The sequence below is a fragment of the Artemia sp. Qi Xiang Cuo genome, chromosome 7 (assembly GCF_049724085.1).
Source record: "Artemia sp. Qi Xiang Cuo chromosome 7, ASM4972408v1, whole genome shotgun sequence".
NCBI lineage: Eukaryota > Metazoa > Arthropoda > Branchiopoda > Anostraca > Artemiidae > Artemia > Artemia sp. Qi Xiang Cuo.
This window is the reverse complement of record NC_142800.1, coordinates 13269007-13275006: the sequence shown is the minus strand read 5'-3', so window position 1 is coordinate 13275006 and position 6000 is coordinate 13269007.

Genomic DNA, 6000 nt, shown 5'->3' with positions numbered 1-6000 from the left:
TTGTTTTAGAAATTTCAAAAAGGGCTCATTTGATTGGAAATTGAATTCACCCTTTTTAATAGTCGAAAGTGAGTAGAGAGTAATTAACCCCCCTCTTACGCCCACCATTTCCCCAAAAACATTCAATCAAAGTTTAGAGATAACCATTTATTTCAACGTAGTTGAAAGTTCTGGAAATTATGTATTTAAGGATGACAAACCCCCCCGAGCCCCAAGGGCAAAGGTTATAAGTTATGCCCTGGGGCCATATAAGGTTTTTATAGATAGAGTTGTCGTAAAACTTCAAAAGGGGCTCATTCAATTGGAAATTGAGAGGGCTAGTGCCCTTTTTAATAGTCGAAAGTGATAGGAGGGTAACTGACACCCTCTAACGCCCACCATTCCTCCAAACACATCCAATCAAAATTTTCAGATAGCCATTTATTTCAACGTAGTGGAAAGTTCTGGAAATTAGGTCTTTGAGAATGACACCCGCCCCCACCCCCCGCCAGCCCTCAGGGTAGGGGTTTTAAGTTATGCCCTGGAGGCAAATAAGATTTTTATTGAAAGTTTTGTCGTAGAAACTTCAAAAGGGCTCATTTGATTGGAAATTGAAAGGGCTAGTGCCATTTTTAATAGTTGAAAGGGATCGGAGAGCGACTACCACCCCCGCTCAAGCCCACTCTTTTCCCCAAACACATCCAATCAAAATTTTGAGATAGCCATTTTGTTTAACGTAGTTGAAAGCTCTGGAAATTAGGTCTTAGAGGGTGACAACCACCCTAACAGCCCTTTGGGTAAGGATTGTAATTTATGCCCTCGGGGCATATAAGGTGTTTATAGAAAGCGTTGTTGTTTCAAAAAGGGCTCATTCGATTGGAAATTGAAAAGCCTAGTGCCCTTTTAATAGTCGAAAGTGATTGGAAGGCTTGACATTTTTATAGTAAAGATCAATGTGGGTATAATGTATTATTTTTTGTTGTTGTTGTTGTTTAGACCAGGGCACTTCGTATCGAAGGAGTTGTCGTGGGAACTTCGAAAAGATCTCATTCGATTGAAAATAGAAAGGGCTGATGCCCTTTTTAATGGTCGAAAGTGATTGGAGGGCAACTAATCCCCCTCCCACGCCCACCTTCCCACGCCCATTCTCCTACGCCCACCCTCCCACGCCTATCCTCCCACGCCCACCCTCCAATTTGCCCATTATGTTTAAAAACTAAAGGTTGCCTTAAGATTAAAACAAAATGCACTGTGTTAATTCTAATTCCCAATAAGGGATCTCAGCAGTATCCTAAGAACGACGGAGGGTATTATGTTGAAATTTCGGGGCTACTTCTGCTCTTAAAATTTAACTAAATCAAAATAGCGTAAGTGTATCCAAGCTATTAAAGAAATTAAACAGATTTTTTGGCGAATGGTATCAAGTTTTCCATTTCAGGTCAACAAGAGGAGGTATGACACTAAATTAAACATTGCTATTTGTGTCCAGGTTTTTAAAAGGGTGGTTTTTATGTAGTTAAATATTGCTGAAATTTTTTCTCCAGTATACAAATAGCAGGTCAAACTATATATTATTAAAAAACGATAGGATTTAAAGTGCTATTTTATACTCTCCTGAATAGACCACTTCCTCGCAGGGTGATAAGAAATTAATTAAAAAAAACTTTTTCCATGTAATGAGTTTCTCAAAGGAAATAAACGAATTTCACTAAGCCAAAAATGAGCAAAACGATTCTGATGTTATTTATCGATGCTGATTTATGGTAGTTTCACGCTTGGTACATTATTTGATTTTATTTTTGCTCATTTTTTGTTTAATGGAGTTCTTTACTTTTCTTTGAAAAACTTATTTTGTGAAAAAGTTTTTTTAATTAATTGTAGAAAAGAGCTTGAAATTTCAACAAGAGGCTATGGTTCTCAAATATGGTGAATTAGACAGTGTTATTTACATTAAGATACCTTGACTTTTTAGTGAAGTTTCCTCTCTTTTTCGTAAATATGACAAATTATTTTGAGGCGTTATGTCCTAGCGTGCCTGGTGTAATAACTGGTATACCAAGATGTGCATCAGTTGGCAGGGAATACACGACCCCTCACTTTTGTCAATGTAACTGAATTTACCAAGAACAATAAATACATACATACATACACATACGTTTATTTGAAAACCAGTGGCCATATACATAAAAATAAACAAAAAGAACAATAAAGGAAGAACAATAACAATCAACAAATTTAAACTACAGCTTCTTTCCGCGCCATCAGACCTTTCGCTATAAAACAACCTTACGCAATAACTAGTTCCCTCGAAGTAGTCCCAAAAACACCCGGGAGCAGCAGTACATACCCACGAAACAATTTATCCCTAAAATTCACCAAACTTTGGCATCTACTCAGAAAATGGGCCATCCCATCCTCAAACTCCCCACTGAGGGGGCAGGCACGCCTACCTCCCGAGCCATCCTTACAATAAGACTCACAGTATCCTTTACGCAGTGGTATGCAATTTGTCCGTGCCTGCAACCAACACCTAAGGGTTCTCCACGGTAGATTCGGCTTCAAATAAAACTCCTCTTCGTCAGGCTACTAAACTTTTTAAACGTTAGCCAAACCTGAATCTCTTGGTCCCGAAGGCACAATGCAAACTTACCGAGGAAATCTTCAGGTTTACCTAGAGGACCCTGCCCCTCATTCCAAGCCCATGATAAATAAGCATTTAACCTGGTTTGGCCATGCTGCCTTTTTGGTAAAACTCAACATCTCCGTGAAGGCCGCTTTCGCCAGGCGGTTATCAGGCAAGCGCGTAACCTGTAACCAAAACGTCCTCATATGACGTAGATCCTGCAAACCGAATCCTTTAGGACCTTTTTGGTCATTTCCTTTCCTTTTTGTTCATCCTTTAGGACCAAACTACTATAATTATTTTGGAGGCCTCTAACTCTTTTAAAATATCAAATAAAAAAAACAAGTTTTTTCAACTGAAAGTAAGGAGAAACATTAGGACTTAAAAAGGACTGAAATCATTGCGCACATAAGGAGGTTCGTCCGCTAGGCAATTCCCGACTCTTTAGGCTAAAGTTTGAATTTTTTTCCAATTTTTTGAGAATAACCCTCGTATCATAGGGGTCGTTTAGTCAGAATAATTAGATCTATTAAAAGTACTAAAAAAACTTTAGTGTAAAGAGTGAGGTATTGACTAGGGGGCAAACCCTCCTATACGTAATCATTTCTGTTAGTTTTAAGTTTTAATATTGATCCTTACTTTCAGTTGGAAAAACTTATTTTTTCTATTTAATTTCTGATCGTTTTTTAAATAATGCTTGGAAATCTGGCGCCCCCTTCATAGAAATGTCCCTTCCCCCATGAAAATATCCTTCATGAAAATATCCTCCCACGTAATTCCCTCCCCCCGACTCCCCACTAGAAAAAATTCCTCCGGAAAACGTCTGTATGCTTCCCAATAACCAATACTATATGTAAACAATGGGCAAAGTTCATAACTTGCAGCCCTTTCCCTGGGGGCTTTGGGGGAATAAGTCATCTTTAAAGACATGATTATTAGATTTTCTACTATGCTGAACAAAATGGCTATCTCAAAATTTTGATCGGGCGACTTTGAGAATAAAAAGAGCGTGGGAGGGGGCCTAGTTGTCCTCCAATTTTTTGGTCACTTAAAAAGGGCACTAAGACTTTAAATTTTCGTTCGAATGAGCCCTAACTTGATATTCCAGGATATCTGGATTGATCTGATCACCCCCTCCCCCCCCCCCCGAAAAAAAAGCACGCATCTGTGATCTTTTTTCTGGCAAAAAATACAAAATTCCTCATTTTTACAGATAGGAGCTTGAAACTTCTACAGCAGGGTTTTCTGATATGCTGATTTTAATGGTATGATTTTCATAGAACTATTAAGATTCTATCATTTTTAAGGGATGTTTCCCCCCTTTTTTCGAAAAAAAGGTAAATTTTTTCAGGATCGTAACTTTTGATGGGTAAGACTAAACTTGATGAAATTTATATATTTGAAATCAGCATAAAAATCAGATTCTTTTGATGCATCTATTGGTATCAAAATTCCATTTTTCAGAGTTTCAGTTACAATTGAGCCGGGTCGATCTCTATTTACAGTTCGTTACCACGAACTGTTTGATACATAAATTGCAGAGATTCCGGTTGTTTTACCGTAGTAGTCCCCCAAAACTCACAGCCATAATGGGCAACAGGTAGGAGTTTAATCATAAAAAGGTACTTGTGCATCTTCATATTTTAATTCCCATGATATATTTTTGTTGAAGTAGAGCACAAGCAGCTGCCTTACCAGGTGAAATCATAAATTTGATGTGCTCGGTCCAATTCCCATTTTCTGCAACCACGAATCCCAGATACTTATACTTTGGGGTCACTTGTATTGCCTCGTCTTTATAAGTAAATGAATAATCCTGAGGTCCATTGGGCTTCCTACTTTGGAAGATGACAATCTCTGTCTTATATACATTCAGCTTCAATTTCTTCGATTCTAGGTAAGCTTCAGTAAAATTCAGAAGAGTTTGGAGTTACTCGGCTGATTTGGCCACTAAAGCTGTGTCGTCAACGTACAGCAAACAAGAAAATAGGGTATTCGCTAGTGATACAACTGGGGCCCATTTTATTTTGAAGGAACTCTGCAAAATCATTGATATACAGACTAAAAAGCTTCGGTGACAACGTACATCCTTCGCGAACTCCTCTGAAGGTTTTGAATGGCCTAGATACACCTTTTTCAACAATAAAAACCCCAGATAAATTTATCTCATACATGTTAATTAATAACATAATAAAAGGCCTGGATAGGCCTATCTTAATTAGGTAACGGAATAAAATAGGTCTATCAATACTATCAAATGCCTTTTCAAAGTCCAAAAACGCAATAAAAAGCCTACCATTTTCGCTGCAATATTTTCGAATAAGAGCATGGAGTATACATACACGATCTTTAGTTGAATAATCCTTTCGGCATCCTCCTTGGGTCTCACTGACAATATTTTCCTTCTCTAGCCACAGCCCTAATCTAACATCTAGAACCTTTTCCAAAAATTTATTAATTGTTGGTACTAGACTAGTAGGGCGATAATTGCTATGCTTCATGCGGTCACCCTTTTTAAATAATGGCATTATAACCGACATATTCCATGCTGTTGGCCAACTACATGAAACCAGGACCACATTAAACAAAGTTAATAGAACTGGCAACAGGGTACCGATTAATTTCTTATACATTGTTGACGGAATTCCATCAATACCCGGCGAAGATCCTCCACGGTGGCTCTTGATGGATTGTTTTAGCTCACTCTCTGATATTTCCTGATTTAGCTAGTAAGAATGCGCTGGGAGAGGGAATTCACTGACCACTCCATCAATCGGTTAAGTATTCACTTGCGGGTAGATGGGGGCCTGGCCAGCTGAGTATCTATGATTCTCCACGTCTTCAAAATAAGTCAGCCAAGAGTTAACTTCTGGGATCATTTTTGATTGGTCACGTGTCCCACGTAAATACTTCCAGAAATCATTCATACTGACCGATCTATAAGCTTGAAAACATTTCTCTTGCTCTTCAATTTCATATAATACTTTCTTCCTCCTTAATAAAGCCTGGTGTTCCTTTCTAGCTAATCTAGATGTTGATAGGGCTTCTCGTCGTTGCTCTGGGCCATTGGCATTTTTACCTTATTTAATAAGCAAAAAGGCACAACTTACTAAGTTTATAATCATCATCAAAAGGACCTATTTTCGGTGGCATTGGTTTCAGGACCCAACCAACCTCTTCATGGAGGAGTTGTGACAGGCAGCCAGCAATTCTTTCAGGGTCCGAACAGAGTTCACATAAACCCTTTAACTTATCCAAAATTGCTTCCGAGCAACAACTATCTTTCAGCGTTTTCGTCTCTTCATCAGTCCAATCTTGTCGTAATCGCCTCATAGCTTGACCTTGGGATATACGGTTAGAATGAGGAAGAGAAGGAACATTAAACACCCTAGAAAGTT